The sequence below is a fragment of the Dermacentor silvarum genome, chromosome 8 (genome assembly GCF_013339745.2).
Source record: "Dermacentor silvarum isolate Dsil-2018 chromosome 8, BIME_Dsil_1.4, whole genome shotgun sequence".
In the NCBI taxonomy this organism is placed as follows: Eukaryota; Metazoa; Arthropoda; class Arachnida; order Ixodida; family Ixodidae; genus Dermacentor; species Dermacentor silvarum.
The window spans coordinates 161,135,934-161,158,848 of NC_051161.1; the positions used below are offsets into that span (position 1 = coordinate 161,135,934).

Genomic DNA, 22,915 nt, shown 5'->3' on the forward strand with positions numbered 1-22,915 from the left:
CGCATGCGCACTCACCACTCCACTGTCGACTTCGTCAGGAGTGGCGGCCACCACCGGCGGTAGGTTGGTGCTGTTGGTGGCTTTACCCACATCGAGCGGTGCCTGTGACAAGGACGATCGCGACGAGAGAGCGAGCAGATCAAGTGGGCAGTAGCCGCTCAAGTGCATACAGAGATAAGAGCACGTTACGTCTTTGTTCGTCCGGTGCGACTAGTTAATCATAAGTCGCAGGATAAGTCGCCGATCACCTCGGCTTACTTTGGCTGCGACGCGAAACTAACCATTTTTCAACTGATAGCGTCGTTGTGTCTAAAGCTGTAGTTTGTCAAATTTGTTACCGTGTTGATCAAGACCAAGGATGTCCTATTATCTTACACCTGCCATAGTGGCATAATCACTTTGAGGTTGCGCTGCTAAGCCCGAGGCGCGCGATCAAAGCCCAGTCGCGGCGGCCGTATTTCGATGGAAGCGAAATTTAATATTGCCCGTGTACCAGTGGCGTAGCCAGAAATTTTGTTCGGGGGGGGGGGGGGGGGGGGCTCAGGTTGCAGCGCGGCCTGCTCCTTATTGAATTTGTCGAGGGATTAAATGCATGAATAATCACTGCATTGCCAATTCCATTGTATATTAGATGCTGCAAACGAATTATTGAACGCTATGCACTGTCCATTAAAATATCTATGTTGTCATAAAAGAATAAATTCGTATGCCCCAAAAATTGTGGCAGAAATAACTGATATCAATGCTTCCGCGTTTTTTGTCTAATTAATAAGTAAAGAAAACATCACATGAACTTTAGAACTATTGACCCTTTTCGCGGAGCAGTTTGTTTTAGAGAAACGAGGTAGAACACCCGACTTCAAATCTGAAGGTCGTAAGTTCGAATCCTGGTCCATTCCACTACATTTTCAGGCATGGAGTGGTGCCTGACACCGGCAAAGAAAAAAAATACATATTGCCGAGAGCTAGTGGGGCTATACTAGTTCAGGTGCAACCAAACTAGGCAGGCCCACTAAGCTTCATCAAAGTCACTCCCTCACCAGAACAGGAATTGGCCTCCCTGGTGCAGTATTCGGCCACTACCTCCCTCATGACTCCGACAATTAACCCATGGCCCTCAGTTCCCAGTGGCTGCGGAGCACCTGACCAAGGCGGCGGTCAGACCTGCTACGCCGCAGAGGGTGCTAATAATCTCTGGGTCAAGGCAGGCCGCCAATGGAAACTGAACCTGGCAACGTTCAACACGCGCACCCTCTCGAGTGAGGCTAGCTTAGCAGGACTATTTGAAGAATTATCAGGCATTTCCTGGGATATTATTGGCCTTAGTCAGGTTAGAAGAACTGGTGAGGCTTACACAGTACTGACTAACGGCCACGTCCTCTGCTACAGAGGTCTTCCAGATAAGAAAGAATCCGGGGTAGAATTTCTAGTGCATAACAACGTAGCGGGCAACATTGATGAATTCTACAGCATTAATGAAAGGGTAGCAGTCGTCGTAATAAAGCTGAATAGGAGGTACAAAATGAAGGTAGTACAAGCCTATGCACCAACCTCTAGTCACGATGATGAAGAAATTGAACAGTTTATGAAGATGTTGAACTAGCAATGAGAAAGGTGCAAACTCAGTATACTTTAGTCATGGGCGACTTCAATGCAAAAGTGGGGAAAAAGCAGTTTGGTGAGCAAGCCTACGGCATCGATTCTAGGAATGCAAGAGGAGAGATGTTAGTAGAATTCGCGGAAAGGAATAGGCTCTGAATAATGAATACCTTCTTCAGGAAGCGCAGCAACAGGAAGTGGACCTGGAAAAGCCCTAATGGAGAAACAAGGAATGAAATAGATTTCATACTCTCTGCCGATCCAAGCATTGTGCAGGATGTAGAAGTGTTAGGTAAGGTTAAGTGCAGTGACCATAGGTTAGTCAGGTCTAGGATTTCTCTCAATTTGAAGAGAGAGAGAGTGAAATTAGTCAAGAGGAAACAGGCCAACCTAGAGGCAGTAAGGGTAAAAGCAGACCAATTCATGCTGGTGCTCGCAAACAAATATGCAGCTTTAGAACAGGAAGATGAAGATAACATAGAGATAATGAACGAAACCGTAACTAGGCTGATCTCAGAAGCAGCAATTGAAGTGGGAGGTAAGGCACCAAAGCAACCTGTAGGGAAGCTCTCCCAAGAAACAAAGGACCTAATAAAGAAACGACAAAACATGAAAGTGTCCAACTCAAGAGATCAGATAGAATTCGCTGAACTGTCAAAACTGATCAACAAGAAGAAAGTAAGGGATATTCGAAATTATAACGTGGGAAAAATTGAGGAAGCCGTAAAATATGGACGCAGCATGAAATCAGTAAGAAGAAAACTAGGCATAGGACAAGGCAAGATGTATGCACTGAAAGATAAGCATAGTAATATCATCAGCAATTTCGATGACATAGTAAAAGCAGCAGAAGAATTTTATACTGACCTGTACAGTAGCCAAAACAACCAAGCTTCTTCCATTCGAAATAGTGATGAACCGGATACAGAAGCTCCTTCTATAACTAGCGATGAAGTTAGAAGGGCCTTGAAAGACATGACCAGGGGAAAAGCGCCTGGAGAAGATGGAATAACAGTAGATTTAATCAAAGATGGAGGAGATATCATGCTTGAAAAGCTTGCGGCCCTTTATACGAAATGCCTCACAACTTCAAGTGTACCAGAGAGCTGGAAGAACGCCAACATTATACTTATCCATAAGAAGGGAGACGTTAAAGAATTGAAGAATTACAGACCCATTAGCTTGCTTTCAGTATTGTATAAAATATTCACCAAGATAATTTCCAATAGAATCAGGACAACACTTGACTTCAGTCAACCAAGACAACAGGCTGGCTTCAGGAAGGGATATTCTACGATGGACCATATCCATGCCATCAATCAGGTAATCGAGAAATCTGCGGAGTACAATCAACCTGTCTATATGGCTTTCATAGATTATGAAAAGGCATTCGATTCAGTAGAGATATCAGCAGTCATAGAGGCATTGCGTAATCAAGGAGTGGAGGAGGCATACGTGAATATCTTGGCAAATATCTACAAGGATTCCACAGCTACCTTGGTTCTCCACAAGAAAAGTAGAAAGATACCTATCAAGAAAGGGGTCAGGCAAGGAGACACAATCTCTCCAATGCTATTCACTGCATGCTTAGAAGAAGTATTCAAGCTCTTAGACTGGGAAGAATTAGGAGTGAGGATCGATGGCGAATACATCAACAACCTTCGGTTTGCAGATGACATTGTCCTATTGAGCAACAATGGAGAGGAATTACAACAAATGATTGAGGACCTTCATCGAGAAAGTGCAAGAATTGGGTTGAAGATGAATATGCAGAAGACAAAGATAATGTTCAATAGCCTGGCAAGCGAACAAGAATTCAGGATCGCCAGTCAGCCTCTAGAATCTGTAAAGGAATATGTTTATCTAGGTCAATTACTCACAGGGGACCCTGATCATGAGAAAGAAATTTACAGAAGAATAAAATTAGGTTGGAGTGCATACGGCAGGCATTGCCAAATCCTGACTGGGAGCTTACCACTGTCGTTGAAAAGAAAAGTGTACAATCATTGCATTCTACCGGTGCTAACATACGGGGCAGAAACTTGGAGGTTAACAAAGAAGCTCGAGAACAAGTTAAGGACCGCACAAAGAGCAATGGAACGAAAAATCTTAGGAGTAACGTTAAGAGACAGGAAGAGAGCGGTGTGGATCAGAGAACAAACGGGGGTAGACGATATTCTAGTTGACATTAAGCGGAAGAAATGGAGCTGGGCAGGCCATGTAATGCGTAGGATGGATAACCGGTGGACCATTAGGGTTACAGAATGGATACCAAGAGAAGGGAAGCGCAGTCGAGGACGGCAGAAAATCAGGTGGGATGATGAGGTTAGGAAATTCGCAGGCGCAAGTTGGAATACGCTAGCGCAAGACAGGGGTAATTGGAGATCGCAGGGAGAGGCCTCCGTCCTGCAGTGGACATAAATATAGGCTGATGATGATGATGATGATGATGATGATGATGATGATGATAGCGCTCACGGCGGCGCGCCTTACCTCTCCTCAGCGACCGCGCACGAATACGAAACCATTACCGCTTCTACCTTGCTTCTGTGCGATCAACTGTCGGAAATGCAACTGAGTTTTCACTAATACACTGTGCTCCAATCATGCTAGATTGAATAATGTGGATTGAAGACGTGTGCAGTAGTTGGCTGCAAAAATAGTGGCTGGCATGTTAAGGAATATAATGAATCTGTGTGGCGAAGTTCGCGGACCGCTGCTGCAACTCTCCGAACGTGTTACCGGCACTTCGTGATGTACCGCTTTCCTCGAGGGTACAGAGATTTGCTCATCCGCCAGCCTTGTATCTCTAACCTTCAAAGAAAGGGCTTCATCCCCAGAACGTCGGCAAGAATGAGTACCACTCGTTAAACAATGACAAAGGGAGTAGCGCCGCTTCCTGTCAAAGTAAGTTTCGCGCACGTTATCTATACACATCTGTCCAAATGGCAGGAAAACTTACGCCCACTCTATCGCCGACGTATCAAGAATAAGTGAATGGACTCACACTTGAATATATGCGCACTGTATACACACAATAAAGGACGGAATACACCTATGGCGCACCAATGGTCGAAGCTGAATGTTTCGTGATGGTCCACAAGAGTAAGCAAGTTACTAGCTGTAATATATATTTGCTACAAGGTATTACAATGTACAAAACAGCTACGTTTCAAGCCTTGTGCGCTGCAAGAGCAAATCTATCGGATTCGGAACTGAGCACACCCGCGAGTGATTAGGCAGAAAATAATCAGAAAGTGGCCGCACCGAGGAACTTCACTGAGTCAGAAACTGACAAGCCACTGCTTGAAAATATTTGCCGAATAAAGAACAAAGAGCAAAACACACTAATCCTGACTGAATTCATATTCTGACAGCTTGGAATACATATTTAGCCCCGCTTTTAGAACAAGCACCATATACGCTGCTTATGCCATTTGGACATAGCTTAATCAGCTCCGAAAGCGCTTTTGCATGCTCTATGAAGCTGTGATCAAAGCTTCGTGTCGTGCATCTAGTCACCGTCTATGATATCTCCGAAAACAGAGGTTTTCTAAGCCACGCCGGCGTCATACACTTCCATTGTAAACAAGGAGGCAACGGAGGCAGTTGAGGCAAGCAATGGACGCGTCACCACGTGATCAAACATAGCGCCCACGGGATCGCCGCGAAAAGGGTCAATATCAGTTCGAAACCAGCAAAGCAGTGCATGCAGCTTATATGAAAAACGTAAAGGCCATGAAATGAATAAGTTGAGGACAAATATCTGTATGAATCTTTGTCATTCAATAACCTTGTTTACATTTTTCTACATATGCAACGGCCAGGAAGAAACCTCAATGACGCTATCTCTCGCTGCAATCGATTGCGCAGGAGCAGCTGTAACTCGTCGTGTATTGTAATTACACCGAGATAATACTCGCAGCAGTGAGTACAAATAAAAAGTGGGAGTTCTGCAAAATATATATTAGAATTGCGAAGATAGAATGCAATATACAAATGCGAAGATACAACTCGTTAAAGGGCAAAAAAAGAGTCGCTGGAAACAAAGTTCACTGCTTGTATACACAAAACCTCGCAATAAGGTATTTAAAAATACGTATGAATCTCCAATAAAACTACGTATTTAAGCAAACGTCAGTGTATATAATGCGTCAAATAAGGCAAATAAACATGTTGCTCAGTCACACATAGTAAACTTTGCGCACAGAAATACAGATGAACTAGGCAAGAACATAACTATGATCGCAGAAGTTGTGATATGTACTTGGGCCATGCAGCGGTCGCGACAGCGCCATGTGGGTAGAATAATAGAGGAATAATGCATAAATCAGTACGAAAATGTGTAATTTAACTGCCTGCACAACGCCAAGAATTATTCTGCACCCAAAATTAAAGGAGGGTATTCCTTCGTTTCAAAAAAGAAATAAAAGCAGGTAGCTGAAAATGAAAGAAAAGGTCAAGCGAAGGCCACAGTTCATGTGGCAAGTTGAAGTACCCAATATCCGAGTGTGTTTTTGGCGAACGCCGCGTGGGCCGGGTTTTCAATGAGCAAGGTCGGTCAAAATTGGTTATTGGTATTCTCGTAATTTTTGTATTCGCGTGATAATTATGATCATGATGCTAACTGCTAGAATAAACGGCGAAAATTTCTGCGGTTTTAAAAGGTAATGAACGGTAAAACGTTTTCATAATTAAGAACTTATGGACCTGAAGGAACAGTGCTTTTTACTTGCACTGATTTTTGCGGCTTCGCTATCTAAAGGACAAACTTCTCTCGGCGGGAAAGTTGAGCGAAGCGGTCAATGACTTCGGACACGTTGATACCGACGTCTCTGTGGCTGTATAGAAGCGCCAGCCTAACCATGCGTTCCAAAGACATTGTATAGCGCAAGTAGTTTTTTAGTAAACTCTTGTTAAAAAATATTCTGTCTGCGCTGGCAGTGGTCACTGGAAGGGTGACTAGAAGCTGCAGCAGTATTTACACATTTACATAGAACCTGCTGTCGCAATGAGAGATGGGCATCTATTCCGGTGCTAAAACCTAAAACACTCCCTTGATGTCGTTGGCATCCTTGTTTAGGTACCTTGCAGAAACAGTAGGCTGTTCGATTCCAGCGATTTCCGTCGTTTCGTCAGGAAGTATGGAGAAGCAGCCTGCTTTTGAATCTAGGCTTTCTTTGATAATGTCACGACAAATTTCTATAATTTGGTTTTGTGCGTCTGGGCTTAAATACGAGGCATTACTGGGACAACTTTCCAAATGGTTCTTCAGATATGTATCTCCACAATCAGCTCGCATGCGAAGAAGCACTCTGAAAATGCCTGTATTTTCAGCAGGCGCATTGCTTAAATCCATAGGGCCCCTGTCCCTGTGGCCACGGAGAGCCAGACCTTGTGCCCGTAAAAAAAATTTATCAATAATAGGCCGTTTACTTTCTTCTGTTTTCTCATATTTTATTTTGCCTGCCCTGGTCCAGCTGATCAATCACATTCTGCACGCTTCCTGAAAATGTTTGGAGAAAATTATCAGCTGCTAGCTGACAGTCACGGTGATATTTAGTATTTTCGTGTGTGTGGGAGATTGCGAGCGCGCGCTTCCATTTATGGAACGGCTTGGACACGAGCGTTCCAGTGCGCGCATGTTGGCCCAAGTTTATAAGAACATTAACCCCATAAAGTTCTAGAATTGAAAATCTTTTAAAGCATGCCTTTGGAAATGTCAGCGCACCTTTCTCGTCAGAAATTTATCAGAACTTTATACCCATAAAGTTTCGTAATTGAAATCCATGCGCTCCATATATTCCGCCGCCGCTGCGAGATGCCCCAACACGCCCGCTCGCTATCGAAAAGCCGTTGAAAGTTTGTGCTCGGATGGGGCTCCTTGCGTTACGTGACTCCAGGTGCAAGGGCGTTGTCACGAAATCCAGCCCGAGTTCGCAATGTTCGTGCCGAAATGTCTTTTCGAGCGTGAAAAAGACATTGTAGACAAAATCCAGAATGATTGCCGGCGTCGGTGGTAGTTTGGGTCGGTGGTAGTTTTGGTCGGTGGTGCATGCCCGCACGAAAAAATTCCGGGGGGGGGGGAGGCTGAAGCCCCATCAGCCCCCCCCCCCCCCCCCCTCCTGGCTACGCGCCTGCCGTGTACCGTGCATTGGGTGTACGTTAAAGAATCCCAGGTGCTGAATATCAATTCGGAGTCGCCCACTACGGCCTGCCTCATAATCATATCCTGGTTCTGGCACGTAAAACCCCAGAAATGGTTCCTTTAATTGATTTGAACCCTGACCTATGCACAAGCCTTTTCCATTGGTGGACGAGGAAACTAGGACCACACTGTCCCAGCGATAGCTAGAACTGCGCTTGCTATCTACCCAGACCCTCATCGCAGTCAAGGCCACCGGTGGCAATCATGGCCCAGGTTGATTTGCATAGACGAAGGGGGCACATTTCAGGGCTCAATTGTTGTGTTTCGAAGTGAATGCTTTAATTGTCTTACAGACGAATACTGCGCGCATATGGCTAAGGCACTGCTGAGAGTGCGGTTGTACATTGCTTCTCGAATGTTCAACAATGCTGAGAAGCTTCTACCTGTTGTAAACTAAATATATGACTCAATACTCAAGAGAACTGGTGGGAATCTTTTAGAGACAGACTGACCAATGAAAAGGTTGTTTAGGAAGTATTGTTATACTCTACTGTTTGCGAGGGCGAGTTTCCTAAATAAAAACACATCACGCAAGAGTAACGTGATATTAAGGCAAATAGCTTTCATTGGCTCTTTCGGCCATTCTTGTGGTTCGTCGATGGTCGGATTCGGCAATGAAAACATTCGTCATTTCGTTCACTCGTTCCTTTGTTCGCGCTGTGCGTTTACACTAGCAATAATGGTCGATGGTTTCTGTACAATGTCTCGGGGACGACATGTTACGTCACGTGGCTGACATGTTACAGGTAACTGGTAAATCACAATGCAGAGTGCTCAGTCATTCCTACCATTTGCACAGGCGGAGTTGCGCCTTCGAAAACCCTGGGCAGCAAGAACAGAGGAACGCTAAGCCCGTGCTTCGTGTACCTTTTTGTTTCGTTTTGCTAGTGCAGCATTGCCGTGTTCGCCGTGGAAAACTGAATAACCTTGTCCGAAGTTTTCTTCAACGTGGGTTTGCGGAAGGTTAGGCCATCATAATTTTTATCATAGTCTTCATCCTCTATACCCACACGAAGGACGAAAGCGTCTTCCAGCTGCCACCTCTAACTTGCATCAGCCCTCTCCTACCTGCGCCTGAAGGATGCGGGATCGCGTTACACTACTGAATCCTCTTCCCCATCGGTGGCGTTCGTCCCCGGTCATCTGCTATGCGCATTACATGTCCTCGTCTACTGCACGTCTACCGCTTAATATCAACTTGAATGTCAGTTAGAAACGTTTGCTTCCTAATCCCTCAAAGGTACGTTATGAACCAAATATTCACGAATTACTTTTTACCATGTCAACCACTGCCTAAAGGACTTCCCTTTTGCATAAGAGCAGCAAAAATATGTCATTGCACCTGGTTGGCGTTGTGTACATAAAAAATTTAAAAAAGCCACTGTGAGAAAATTATTCATTTAAACCCTAATTCTGAGCGTCAGATGTTCGAATTATAGGACCGCGTAATTCTCCAGCGGGTATCAAAGTAAGAAGAAAGAATGGGCAAGCAAGGAGCTCGCCTATGGCCGACACTGTGTTTGCCTCAGATTTTTGAAAAGAAATTTGTTTCAGTGTCTGTTCAGCGACACCAACACGACCATGTCCTCTGTGGTTTCCACAACAACTCTGCCATTTTTAATTAGGTATGCGTAGGCAACTGAGAGTGTGAAAGTAGCTCACCGGAAAATAGGGGAGTAATATGTAGACGCAAGATGTGCACCATATCAGAAGGGCAGTCAGGCCGTTCCAGAGTGTGAAGATTCTGACGATGGTGCAGAGGGTCTGGAAGAAAAGCACAAGCACATGTCCACTACTAGCTCTAAAGTGTATAATATAGTGCAGAGAAGTACAATATATGAATGCATGTAGTGCCCCAAAAGATAGCTTTGATCCATTCTGTAACCCTAATGGTCCACCGGTTATCCATCCGACGCTTTACAGGGCCTGCCCACCTCCACTTTTTCCGCTTAATGTCAACTAGAATATCGGCTATCCCAGTTTGTTCTCTGGTCCACACCGCTCTCTTCCTGTCTCTTAATGTTAGGCCTAAAATATTTCGTTCAATCACTCCTTGTGCGGTCCTTAACTTTTTCTCGAGCTTCTTTGTTAACCTCCAAGTTTCGGCCCCATATGTTAACATCGGTAGAATACAATGATTGTATACTTTTCTTTCAACGACAGTCAGGATATGGTAATGCCTGCCGTATGCACTCCAGCCCAATTTTATTCTTCTATAAATTTCTTTCACATGATCAGGGTCCCCTGTGAGTAACTGACTTAGATAAAAGTACTCCTTTACAGACTCTAGAGGATGACTGGCGATCCTGAATTCTTGTTCCCTTGCCAGGCTATTGAACATTATCTTTGTCTTCTCCATATTAATCAACCCCACTCTTACACTTTCTCGGTTAAGGTCCTTAATCATTTGCTGTAATTCGTCCCCATTGTTGTTGAATAGAACAATGTTATCTGCAAACCGAAGGTTGCCGAGATATTCGCCGTTGATTCTCACTCCTAAGCATTGGAGAGACTGTGTCTCCTTGCTTGATCCCTCTTTTGATAGGTATCTTTCTACTTTTCTTGTGAAGAACCAAGGTTGCTGTGCAATCCTTGTAGATATTTGCTAATATAGTCACGTATGCATACTGTACTCCTTGGTTACGTAATGCCTCTATGACTGCTGGTATCTCTACTGAATCAAATTCTTTTTCATAATCTATGAAAGCCATAAAGAGAGGTTGATTGTACTCCGCAGATTTCTCTATTATCTGGTTGATGGCATGGATATGATCCATCGTAGAAGATCCCTCCCTGAAGCCAGCCTGTTCTCTTGGTTGGCTGAAGTAAAGTGTTGCCACGATTCTATTTAAAATTACCTCGGTGAATATTTTATACAATACTGAGAGCAAGCTAATGGATCTATAATTCTTCAATTCTTTAACGTCTCCCTTCTTGCCTGTGCTTTCAAAGGTTTTAGAAAGTACTTTACTTTCTCGCTTGTAGTCTTTTACAGATAAACATAACCTAATAACAAACGCACAATGTGGGTTTAGGCAGTACCGGTCCACATAGCTCGCCCTCCTCACACAGAAATAGTTTATATTGGAAAACATTGATCGTAAAAATTAAATTTTATATTAGATATCTTTATTGATTTCACTAAAGCGTTTGATTCCTTGAACCACAGTCTACTTTTGCGCAAGCTACAGTTATATAGCATACGTGGCTTAGCGCACAACATGATTCAGTCCTACTTGAGCAATCGTAGGCAGTGTGTAGCAATTCGTCATCACCTTTCGTCCGTGAAAACCATTTCTTGTGGCGTACCCCAAGGCAGTATTTTAGGACCTTACCTCTTTAATCTGTTCATTAATGATATCACACAGATTGATAAGGAATTAAAATTTGTAATATATGCGGGTGATACAAGTTTATTCATTCCGGATAGCAATCCCATGGCACTATTCCGCCGAGGGAATGAAATTCTCTCCGAACTAGCGCTCTGGGCCTCAAGTAACCGACTAACCATAAATGTGAAGAAAACCATTTAGATCAAAGGGCAAGCAACTTCCAGCAGTTTTTCACTCTTTTTAAATGACAACCCAATAGTCAGCAATTTCAAATCTTTAGGTGTGATATTCACTGAACATATGCTCTGGGACATGCAGACCGATTATACAATAGCAAAGCTGTCACGAGTAACAGGTTTACTTTATAGGAATAGAGATATACTACCCATGAGCATTAGGATGTTACTATATGACTCGCTTTTTCTTTCTGGCATACAATACTACTTTCTTCTATGGGGCAATACAACATTGACGAATATAGGAAAACTCGCTCGTGCCCAAAATAAGATAATCAGAGCTATATCTAATGTTCCATCCTACACTGCAGCGGCTCCTCTAATTAAAAGATATGGTTTAATCTCTATGAAAAACTTTTATGATTATTGCCTCAGCAAAACATTGTTAAGAGAAAAACGGCATCACTTTTCTAATCTAACTTGCCTTGCGAAACTTACATTTCCAATACACATATACAATACAAGAAATTGGGAGTGCTGCAAAGTGCCACTCAACCGTACTAATTATGGAGAGCAGATGCTGAAAAGTAGAATCCCAAAACTGTTAAATTACTTTAATAATCATGATATTGTGTTAGAAAATTTAACCGCACTAGAACTTAAATGTGTTTTTTCATAGTTTGTTCCTTTGTGTCGCTTTTTTTCCCTACATAATCGTTTTTATTCAGTTGAACATGGCTCACAGACTTGCACTTTGCTTTAACATTGTATAAGCCAGCATGCAAGTTAATTTTTTTCTACTTTACATTTATATTATACCTGCACTAGCTGAGCGAAATACTTGTACATGCATTATTTGTTTGTTACCTTTTTGTGCTTGCTGTAAACGGTTGCTGCTCAAACGTTCGGGGGTGAGAACCCGTCAAGCTGCCTTATCGGCAGCTTTTTCTTTTCACCCCTCCAGGCTCCATGTACACTGATAAATGGTTGATTGATTCTTATGGATGAGTACAATGTTGGCATTCTTCCAGCTTTCTGGTACACTTGAGTCGTGAGGCATTGCGTATAAAGGGCCGCAAGCTTTTCAAGCATGATATCTCCTCCATCCTTGAATAAATCGACTGTTATTCCATCTTCTCCAGCAGCTCTTCCCCTGGTCATGTCTTTCAAGGCCCTTGTAACTTCATTGCTATTTAAAGAAGGGGCTTCTGTATCCTGTTCATCACTACTTCGAATGAAAGTTGCTTGGCTGCTCTGGGTACTGTACAGGTCAGTATAGAATTCGTCCGCTGCTTTTACTATGTCATTGAAATTGCTGATGATATTACCCTGCTTATCTTTCAGTGCATACATTTTGCCTTGACCTATGTCTAGTTTTCTTCTCACTGATTTCATGCTGCGTCCATATTTTACGGCTTCCTCAATCTTTTCCACGTTATAATTTCGGATATCCATTACTTTCTTCTTGTTGATCAGTTTCGACAGTTCAGCGAATTCTATCTGATCTCTCGAGTTTGAGATTTTCATGTTTTGCCGTTTCTTTATTACGTCCTTTGTTACTTGTGAGAGCTTACCTACTGGTTGCCTTGGTACCTTACCTCCCACTACGATTGCTGCTTCTGAGATCATTCTAGTTACGGTTTCATTCATTACCTCTATGTTGTCTTCGTGTTCCTGTTCTAAAGCTGCATATTTGTTTGCGAGCACCAGCCTGAATTGGTCTGCTTTTACCCTTACTGGCTCTAGGTTGGCCTGCTTCTTCATGACTAACTTTATTCCTTCTCTCTTCCAATTTAGAGAAATCCCAGACCTCACTAAGCTATGGTCACTGCACTTTATTCTACCTAACACTTCTACATCCTGCACTATGCTGGGATCGGCAGAGAGTATGAAATCTATTTGATGATGATGAAATAAACTTTAATTTTCGAGACGGTGTTCCCGAGCGTTTGAGCTGTGGATCACTCTAGGTGGGAGGGTCCCTCATTCCAGCAATCCTCTGGCCGTGATAGCATCCCGGGCTCTGGCGACAAGACGTCGTTGTTCGTCCAGGGCCGGGGTGGAGATCTTGGCCTCCCACGTCTCGGCGAGGAGGTTCACGACTTCGGACGTTGTATGTTTGGTAACGGCATCTTCGGGGCGCCACGGGCCCTCGAGTAACAAATGAGCCAGAGTGTCTGGCACGGCGCAGATCGGGCAGTTGTAGGTGTGTAGTGTCGGGTGGATGCGATGCATGAGGATCCCATGGGTGTGCGTATTGCTCTGCAGTCTTCGGAATGCGGTACTTTCCTCTTTCGTCAGTTTTGGATGAGGTGGCGGGTACACCCTGCGTCCCAGTCGGTAGTGTTGGAGGATGGCGTTATACGTGGGGGGTATTGTCTCCGCTTCCGCTGCGTCACCAGGTGGTCGGGGGTCTCGCGAGGCGGCGAGAGAGGCCCGGTTGACGTGATCGCGGGCCGCGGCGTGTGCCGCTTCGTTTCCCTCGAGCCCCTCGTGCCCTGGTACCCACGTGACGCAGGTGTAAGGGAGCGAAGTGCTTCTTTTCTGCAGAATTTTGACTGCTTCCACCGATATTCGGCCTCTCGTGTAATTGCGTACTGCGGATTGGGAGTCCGTGAAGACTGCGACCGCGTTCGTGCTCGTGGTGGTGGCGAGGGCGATCGCCGCTTCTTCCGCTGTCTCCGAGTTCCGCACCCTGACTGTGGCGGATGCCAGTTCTTTGCCTCTCGAGTCAACCACACTCATGGCGTAAGCGGTTCTTCCCGGGTATTTGATTCTTCCGTGTTGGTTTAGACCTTCTCGGTCCTTTTCCCGAGTCACGATCCGTCAACAAGTGGGTCGCCATTGCTATCGATTATGCGACCAGGTATGCAATCACTCGAGCGCTCCCCACCAGCTCTGCTACTGACGTTGCCGATTTTTGCTCCACGATGTTATTCTACACCATGGCGCCCCTAGCCAATTGCTCACAGATCGAGGCCGCGCATTTTTATCCTTAGTAATCGACGATCTTTTGCGCTCCTCCTCAACGCAGCGCAAGTTAACCACTGCCTACCATCCCCAAACAAATGGCCTCACCGAGCGACTAAATCGCACCCTCACGGACGTGCTCTCAATGTATGTTTCATCTGACCACCGTGACAGGGACCTGGCGCTGCTTACGTGACCTTTGCCTACAATTCATCGCGTCACGATACCGCCGGTTATTCACCCTTTTATATGCTCTTTGGCCGTGAACCGACGTTACCAATGGACACCCTACTTCCGGCTACTGCCGCACCGCCTAGCGAATATGCACGTGATGCCATCGCTCGTGCCGATCACGCGCTTCAGATCGCCCGCTCTAGGCAGTTGGCCTCGCAAGCGACCCAGAAGCGCTTCTATGACAGCCGGCATCACGACGTTCGCTTCTCACCCGGTCCATTCCGTCGTGTTGGCTTGTCCGAGAAGTTGTTATCTCGATACACGGGTCCTTACCGAATCGTCCACCAGGTCACGGACATCACCTACGAGATTGTTCCCGTCTCTCCGACTTTACCGCCTGCGATCGCTCCCAGTGACATAGTTCACGTCAGCAGATTGAAAGCCTACCGCCCTCCTTCTAACGACGATGTGCGAAGTGCGCCGAGACGGCGCTTCCACCGCCGGTGGTAATGCTAAGAGAGAGAAATTCAGCCTGAGGTAGAAGACGAAGAAGACGGCTCTCTCTGGTGCTGGTGGCTGTCCACCATCTTGGCTACTGTGTCTCTCACATACTGTAAATACAGTGTAAATCGCCCCGCCTTGTGTCGTTTTACGTAAGAATATATATATTGTGAGCATCATTTTCACCCGTCATCTTTTTCATCTGTATATCTGTATCAATACGGCCAGCGTCACCCAGCTTCAGCGCGCGGCCCGGCTGCATAAAGCGTCGAGGTATAACAGCTGCCTCGCAAGTGGTGGAGGTTGCTCTCGATGCCTTCAGTGCATGTGGAATGCATTCTACGACTTCGAGTGACCCTGGAGCTTCGTTCAGGTCGCCACTTGCTCCGCCTTTCCGCCGCCATGGCCCCAAAAGAGCCACCAGGAGCCTCCTGCGCCACCATGTCTGCCCAACCGGCCGCTCCCTCATGGACCGTCAGCACTCAGAAGCGCGACCCTGGCATGTTTGTTGGCCTCCGTGGTGACGAGGTTGAAGATTGGTCTGCTAATTACGACCGAGTGAATGAGTTTAACCCCTGGGATGATTTTCACAAGCTTCGAAACGTCGCCTTAAACCTCACTGACGTTGTCAAGACCTGGTTTCTTAACCATGAGAGCACCTTGACCGACTCGCCGGCGTTCAAAAACCACATTCGGCAGATTTGGCGCTCAAAACGTCCGCTCTGAGGTCACCAAGAAAAAGCTAGATGGATGCTTGCAACTTCCCGGCGAAACATACACTTCTTATATTGAAGAAATCTTCGCGCTTTGCCGCCGTGCTGACGCCACCACGAGAGAATCTGATCGCGTTTGTCACATCCTCAAGGGCATTGGACATGTCGCACTCAACGCACAGGCGATCAAGAATCCCATGACCGTTGGTGATGTCATCGTGACTTGCCAACACCTCGACGCACTGCTGTCATCCCTTTGCAGCCTGACGCCTGTGGACGTCCTTCCTTGGATACGGACCTGCGTATGCTGATTCGGGCTCTCCTACGCGAAGAGCTCCCAGCGCATGGCCTTCTTAGTCCTCCCATTACTCAACCTCAACCTTCAGTTCCTGGCTTATGATGACATCATCAAAGAGGAACTCTCCTCTATGGCCTGCGCTGTGAGCACCTCCAACACCGTCGACCTCGTATGCTCAGGTTGCGGCCATGCAACCAGCCTTCATTCAGACAGCGCCTCCTACCCCTGGTACTACTCATGGCCACATGACGTCTCCAGCACCCCGTGTAGCTGCCCCTGCAGTTTACCCTGCCTGGCGTTATACCCGCGGTATTGCGGGGTATTATTGCGGTATTCGCGAGAAAATATATCGGTTTTGTCGAAAACGCCAGCAGGACGAACGCCGTGGCTACGATGTTTATAAAAGAGACGCGTCGCTGCCTCCGAGCCAATACCAGCGCCGGCCTGCACCATGCTCTTTTTCTCCGCCTCCCAATCCCGAAGCGCCTCGCAACTGCCGTCCAGGGTCCCGCCGCTCTCTTTCCCCTCTCCGACGCTAGACATCACCCCTGCAACAGGCCACCCGCACCCCTGAATACCCATCGGAAAACTAGATTGTGCAGTTTTTGTAGAGAAAGCTGCATGGCTCGCACAGACTACATTTCCTCCAGAGTGCCTGGCTAATACTTTAATAGTGTTTGTAGAAGATGTGCCATTTAAAGCACTGATTGATACCGGAGCTGTTATTTCTATTATTCACGCTGATTTGTGATCTCGCCTGCCCCTTTCAACGGATTTGTTCTACGTGGTGCAAATAATGTGATTCAACCAACAGCTCAGTGCACCGTTCGAGTTTCCATTGACAGGATACGCCGCAAAATTCAGTTCGCAGTCCTGACTTCCTGTGATCACATGCGTATTATAGGGTGAGACGTTCTCTCTTGCGCATCTGCTTTCACCTCGTGCCGAGAACGCGTCCATTTGACAGAGACTCACAATTCAGGTGACGTACGTGTACCAATCGCGCCTTCGTTTACGAACTGCTGACAATTGTGTGGTGCCCACTTGGCCACGAGAAACTTCTTGTAGTTCACTCTGACATCACCGATGGCGACGTCATAGTTGTGCCGTCAGCTCGTTGCGTATCCAAAGTGATTGCACTAGTACCCAGCCTTGTTCGTTTCACGAACGGCATGGCTACTTTGGCTTTACTGAACGTAACTAATGAGTTCAGTGTGTACTTGAGTGTTTAGTTTGAGGTGTTTTGTTTGCGTGTTATTAAAATCTGCTGTGTTGCCATGCGTCTTCCCTCTCCATCTCTATTAACACCCGCACGCCTCCGAGATCAGTGACACACACAATGGTGAACATCACAATTGGCGAGCCTGTGCCAGGATACGTCCCCGGATTCTATCCAGCCCTGTCACTGATACTCGGGAGTTGCAAAGATGGATTGGGAGGCGATATTGGCTACTATTCGTGAGCAGAAGCTCAACAAAGAGCAGGGCCTCAAATTAATCGAGGATGAAAAGAAACGCGTAGAAGCCGTTCGATTAGCAGAACTTGCTGCAGCTAAGAAAGCATATGAGGAAAGAAAGCAGCGCCTAGAGAAAGAGATAAAAATGCTACAAGAGAAAGCTCAGGCATCGAAAATGAAAGAGCGTGAGGCTGAGTTTAAGATTGAGAGTAGCCCGCTAGTGTAGCAGATCTGCCGGACATCAGAAAGATGTCAGAAGACGTTGGCAGAATAGATATAGCGCCTATGACGGCGTAGAGGAGAAGATCACCACTGAGGAGCCTTTGACGCATAGTGGCCAAGATAAGAGGATGGCTGATATTATAATAAAACTTGTTGTTGGGCTAGTTGGTACATTCTTCATACAACGATAGGACGCAACACATCAAGGAAAAAAATACAGGTGAAAGGAAAGAGCGTCACTCGCAACTAACTTTATTCCGAGAAAGCATCGCAATATATAGCTGAGCTAACACATGCACGGCAAGGTTCCACGTATCACCCCACCCAGATGAGTCAATAAGAATCATGTGCTTGTTTAAAAAGCAGCTAAAAAATTCAAACTCGGCGCCGCGCAACACCACTGACGTATCGCTAATGCAGATATCTTTTTTTCTTTTTATGCCTCGAGCATTTCTCGTGCCAGCACCTCGTTGCTTCTACCCAGAATGCTGATCTCCTTAAATTTACATTTACATGCTTTGCAGTGCGCAGGTAAATGTGTCGAAAGGTTATTCTTAATGGAAAGTGCGTGCTCTCTCGCTCGGTCGTTAACACATCGACCCGTTTGGCCGATGTAAACCCTGCCACAGCTGAGCGGAATTTCGTAAACCACACCCACCGCACAGGTGACGTCGGGATTTACATGCCTCTTGCCACATATAAGCGGTTTGGGTGCTTTGGAAATCCGCGGGCACAGGCCTGACAGCTTCCTTGGTGCAGAGAGGGCCACTGGGACATTGTACCTATTCGCTACCTTCTTAAGGTTGTGCGCAACCTTATGCACGTAGGGTACAACTATTGGCCTTGTTTCCATCGGTTGTCGTTCCTTCTTTTTTTTCTTTTAATTTTTGAACGAGTGTTTCAGCTACAGCACCAACGACGGAGCGAGGATACCCAGCTGAGTAGAGCCGGTTGACCTGACTGTCAAAGCTCTCCGCCATCCTGTGAGGGCACGATTTCGCCAGCGCACCTTCCAAGCACATAGAAGCAATGCCTCTCTTAATTACTTTTGAGTGGGCCGCATCATAGGGCATCAACTCTTTGCATGATCGGGGACGGTAGGCCCAGCAAATGTGTTCCTCTGATAGCGTGAGGCTCAGATCTAAAAATTGTATTTTGTTGTTAGTAGGGAGCTCATGCGTGAAGGCCAGCCCCTTCGTATGTTGTCTGAATTCCATCAAGATTTCGTCCACCAAGTTAGTGGTAGTCATACATAGTTTAGTATTTAAAACTACTAAAAAGTCGTCGACATATCTAAAAACCCTATGCACCTTTGCATTGTCAAGGCCCTGAGCTAGCATTCCGTCAAAAGGGGCTAAGAACATGTTGCACAGCACTGGGGCTACGCACGATCCAATACATATCCCGTTCCGTTGAATGTAAACCTGCTCTTCGTGCGTCACAAATGTCGAACACAGATAAAATTCTAGTAAGGTCAGGAAATTATCAACAGAAATTCCTGCAGTTCTCTCAAAGGCAAGAACGCCATTCTCTTCAATACAGGTTCTCACAACGGTAAATAATTCTGTATGCGGCACCGAATAAAATAAATCTACTATATCAACTGAGAACGCACAGCCACCCTGTTGGAAACCTTGCAAGAACTGCGTAACGTCATCCGAATTTCTTGCGATAATTGGATCTTCCACCACAAGCGATTTTAGTTGTTTTAAAAGAAACCGGCTTACAAGTTGTTGCCACGAATCTCGTTCACTAACAATACAGCGGAAAGGCTTCTCTGGCTAGTGTGTTTTTACGCTAAAAAACACCGATAGCATGCCTAGTTTCGGAGCATTAACAGCTTTAGTCAATCTTAAAAGTTCAAGATCCTTACACAGCACCGTGGCCTTGGCTTTTACCTTGTTCTCCTGAATCTTCACTGGCCTGAAGTTCATTCCTATTGCAAGTGCAGCTTGTTTACTGTAGGCTCCAGAAGACATAACAACAAATCCTCCCTCCTTATCGGCTTGCAGGAGCTGGAGATTGTTTTGCTTAAAATAGGAAACCACTTCTCTAGTTGGATCCTTACAACACACATGTTCACGCGGTACACTTTTTGCAAGGCACTCCACTCCTTCCAAAAGGCATCTTTCATTGTCTTCACCTTTCACCGCGTTAGACACACGCCAATTCAGTGCCAGCAGTCCGTGAACTTGAAGTCCCGGGGGCATGGAAAACTTTGGTCCTTTCTTCAGCGTGTTGGCTATCCTTTCAGGCAGGTGCAAAAAATTAAAAGGAAAAAAGAAGGAACGACAACCGATGGAAACAAGGCCAATAGATGTACCCTACGTGCATAAGGTTGCGCACAACCTTAAGAAGGTAGCGAATAGGTACAATGTCCCAGTGGCCCTCTCTGCACCAAGGAAGCTGTCAGGCCTGTGCCCGCGGATTTCCAAAGCACCCAAACCGCTTATATGTGGCAAGAGGCATGTAAATCCCGACGTCACCTGTGCGGTGCGTGTGGTTTACGAAATTCCGCTCAGCTGTGGCAGGGTTTACATCGGCCAAACGGGTCGATGTGTTAACGACCGAGCGAGAGAGCACGCACTTTCCACTAAGAACGACCTTTCGACACATTTACCTGCGCACTGCAAAGCATGTAAATGTAAATTTAAGGAGATCAGCATTCTGGGTAGAAGAAACGAGGTGCTGGCACGAGAAATGCTCGAGACATAAAAAGAAAAAAAAAGATATCTCCATTAGCGATACGTCAGTGGTGTTGCGCGGCGCCGAGTTTGAATTTTTTAGCTGCTTTTTAAACAAGCACATGATTCTTATTGACTCATCTGGGTGGGGTGATACGTGGAACCTTGCCGCGCATGTGTTAGCTCAGCTATATATTGCGATGCTTTCTCGGAATAAAGTTAGTTGCGAGTGACGCTCTTTCCTTTCACCTGTATTTTTTTCCTTGATGTGTTGCGTCCTATCGTTGTATGAAGGATAGCTGATATACAGATTCCGGTTTACGCAAACGAGAAACAGAAGGTAGTAGGAGAGAAAGTAGCCCCACCTCGGGGCTACTTTTTCAACAGTGCTTTCAAAGGCACTGTTGTCACGTGCGTCCTCGAAACTCAGCCCGTCTCTGTGCTTACCTCGACTACTGCTGTTCCAGAACCACCCGCAGCTATAGATGCGGTTCCTGCTTCTGTTCTCACTAGTGCAATCAGCACCGATCTAACGCCACAGCAGACGCAGGAGTTACTGGCGTTGTTATCCACGCATAAAGACTCTTTCGACGTGCATTCTGCTCTTCTGGGACAGATCGCATACACACAGATGAAACTTCTATCGTGCGTCATCGACCATATCGCGTCTCTTCCGCCGAACGCCAGATCATTGACACCCACGTTGCTGACATGTTGAAACGAAGCATAATCCGCCCCTCCTCAAGCCCTTAATTGGTTGTCACCTGCTGTTTTGGTGCGTAAGAAAGACGGGTCGGTGCGATTTTACGTCGACTACCTATATATATATATATATATATATATATATATATATATAGAGAGAGAGAGAGAGAGAGAGAGAGAGAGAGAGAAGGAAGGGAACCGAGGGGGCCCGATATTTAGTAATCATATCATAAGAAGCCAACAAGCGCAGACACCAAGGGCAACATAGGGGGCATTGCTTGTGCTGACTAAATGAATTAAAGATATGATAAAAAATGAATGGAAATGAAAGTGATGAAAAAACAACTTGCCGCAGGTGGGAACGCCTTACGCGTTCGCATTTCGCGCACAATTGTCTTACCCTGTTTTTTCATTCACTTTTATTTCCATTTAGTTTTAATCATTTCTCATTCATTTAGTTAGTTAGTACCAGTAATTTCCCTAATGTTGTCCTTGGTGTGTGTGTTGGCCTCTTATGATATGATTATATATATATATATATATATATATATATATATATATATATATATACGCGTAAAAATATATGCGTGTGTGTCATAGAAACACTTGAAATGTGTGTCATAACAATTAGTGCAGTCACCTATGTGTTTAAACTAACCTTCAGCTACCTGAGCGTCCTCGAGACAAAAAGCTTGTGGCACATTTCTGGGCCACGATTTTAGAGTGATGCTTATAGCTCGATTCTATGCCCACCCTTCTAATCCACCGTTCACGGCCGGCTGTTCCCATTGATAACACGGGTAAAGCGTCGCTGTAACTATTGACTAACCGTGAAAAGCGCCACAATTAGCATCGGAAAAGACATCGCTACGAAATCGCGGCCATGATATCAGCGCAAATTACGTGCGCTGAACGAAAATCTAGTCTTTCTTTCCTTATCGGCATGGCCTGTACTTTTCAGTGATATACTATGCAGCCATTGCTGACTTGAGAATGCTTGTGATACGTTTTCATAATAGCGCTTCGTGAATGGTAGCCTAAAGGTATTAGCCATCTGCACCAAAAGGAGCTGTGAAAGACAGGCATGCAGTGTTGCACAATGGCTTGTCTTACCATATCATCGTAGTCCTTGATGGGTTTGTGAAGCTAAACGAAAAGGGAAAAAAAGATTATGGAAAAGGAAGAAGATGATTCCGAAAAGAATAAAAAAAGTAATTAAAGAAATTTGGACTACCATGTTGCGCCTTTTACATTTCGCCCCCATCGAAATGCTGCCGCATCGGCCTGGATTTGATCCCGCGACCTCGTGCTTAGTGGCGCCACGCCAAAGCCACTGAACAACCACGGCGTGTACCGAAAGGAATTGTAAAATATTGCTTTAAAAAGGCCCCGAACCACTTTCTATCGAAGTGAAGAAAGGCATTTGAAGTGAAAATAGGCTATTTCAGAAATACTTTGCCGCAAAAAGTACTTCAATGCGTTCAGCAGAAGCGGAGTCATTGGCAATCAAACACAGCTTTCGCGGTGCTTCCACTCCTTCTTCAATGCCTTGCTACGGCTACGGCGGAGTGCGACGTGGCCACAACGCTCCGCCTTCTAAATGTTACCGTGGCGCGCAGTTCAAATTTCATTTGGATGTTCACGTAGACGCCACGACTACCTATTTTAGTGCCTACAACGCGTGAAACGTTAAACCCAGAGCCCACGTACGCTTGCGGACGCGTGCAAGCTCGCGTCTACGAGCTTGCGCGCGTCCGCAAGCTATGAGCTTGCGCGCATCCACAAATACGCGCGACAGCGCGCGCTCACTGGCCTCACTCGTTGACGCCTTGCCAGACACCACTTCGTACTTCGTGGTTGACAGTGCTTCAAAATGCTTC

General features: G+C 45.8%; 1 long non-coding RNA gene across 1 annotated transcript; it reads right to left on the minus strand.

Annotated features, from left to right (window-relative positions):
• Window positions 1–14: 14 nt before the first annotated feature.
• LOC125947461 (uncharacterized) lies at window positions 15–22,181 on the minus strand. Its single transcript, XR_007468309.1, has 3 exons — window positions 22,149–22,181; window positions 9,470–9,571; window positions 15–102 (listed from the first exon to the last, which is right to left on the minus strand). It is a non-coding gene; the product is annotated as an uncharacterized LOC125947461 (long non-coding RNA).
• Window positions 22,182–22,915: the final 734 nt, after the last annotated feature.